Source organism: Rhagoletis pomonella, unplaced genomic scaffold, assembly GCF_013731165.1.
Source record: "Rhagoletis pomonella isolate Grant_MI unplaced genomic scaffold, Rhpom_1.0 Rhpom_scaffold_00008, whole genome shotgun sequence".
NCBI classification, from domain to species: Eukaryota; Metazoa; Arthropoda; class Insecta; order Diptera; family Tephritidae; genus Rhagoletis; species Rhagoletis pomonella.
In genome coordinates this window covers 18,412,906-18,414,091 of record NW_023458562.1, presented here as the reverse complement: position 1 = coordinate 18,414,091, position 1,186 = coordinate 18,412,906, and the positions used below count along the sequence as shown (strand labels likewise).

Sequence of the window (1,186 nt, the reverse complement as noted above, 5' to 3'; positions counted from 1 at the left end):
TGACGTCTGTACAAAAATTGATGGCATAAGCCTCCGTTTGAAATTTTGCAGGTCGTTCTCGTAAGGGAAGGGAGATCACGGCTTTAGGACCATATATGACTTCCCTCATACTACTGTCCGCTTTTTGACCAACTGTGCTTACAGGATTGACTGATTCCGGATTTTATTATTGTATTACTAAATCATCCGCATAAGTATTTACTTTCATTTACATACCTCAAAAGTTCTCATTACGCAAAAAAAACTTATTTTACACATAGATACGTACCATGATGCAATAATGAAAGGTGTTATACGTTGGCAACTTCTCGCTCTAATCCGCCATCTTGAACTACCTTAGGAGAAACAGTGTTGTTTCTTTGCTATTTTCACTGAACATTTCCCAAAATATTAGAAAAAAATTCTGAACAAGCTACATTGATTCAATTTTCGTTGTTCGTTTTGTTCTTATTCGCTGACATTTGTTTTCCAATTGCGTGAAATTTGGTAAGTATTGTAATAAAACCGAATTATTTTACAAATAAATTATAATTTCGCATTTATTAGGTCATTTCCTTAGTGTTTCGCTGACCGACCTGTGCTGGTATTGTGATTAAGAGCTAATACACGTAAGTTACAACATATTATTTTGACTTTATTGCTGAACCATTCCATTTGAGCTCTTTGTTATTTCAAAACCTAATGAACCATTTATTCGCAGATTTTTCGGACGATTTTGCTGTGCTGCGTTCCTGCTCCGCCTGTATATTGCTCCGCCCGTATTTTATAGTGTTGCGTTCCTGTTGCGCCTTTGCATTAGTGTGTGCGTTGTGATTTAGACACGTTGAAGTAAGTTGAAACCAGGTTCTCGTTTGTTAAAAACCTAAAAACCCATTTATTTGCAGATTTTTTGTATGCTTCTGCTGTGCTGCGTTCCTGCTCCACCCGTGTATTAGATTGCTGCGTTCCTGTTAACATACATATCGTCGTTTAAAGTACAAAACCGCGTAACTGACATTTGCTGCTAAAAATTGGATTCGCTCACACACGTTTTTGGATCAATCCTTATCCATTCTTCCTGAAATATACTAGCCAAAAATGCGATTGCTTTTTACAAAAAGATAACCATTTTGAAATATGAGTGTTTTTACTCTCTAGAAATTAATTTATGCAACCTTGCATACGTGGGTTTGCATTATCTCTATAC

The 1,186-nt window shown here is 36.2% G+C and overlaps 1 long non-coding RNA gene across 1 annotated transcript; it reads left to right on the top strand.

Annotated features, from left to right (window-relative positions):
* The first annotated feature begins 442 nt into the window (after window positions 1–442).
* LOC118745133 lies at window positions 443–968 on the top strand. Its single transcript, XR_004993619.1, has 4 exons — window positions 443–486; window positions 547–608; window positions 701–828; window positions 885–968. It is a non-coding gene; the product is annotated as an uncharacterized LOC118745133 (long non-coding RNA).
* Window positions 969–1,186: the final 218 nt, after the last annotated feature.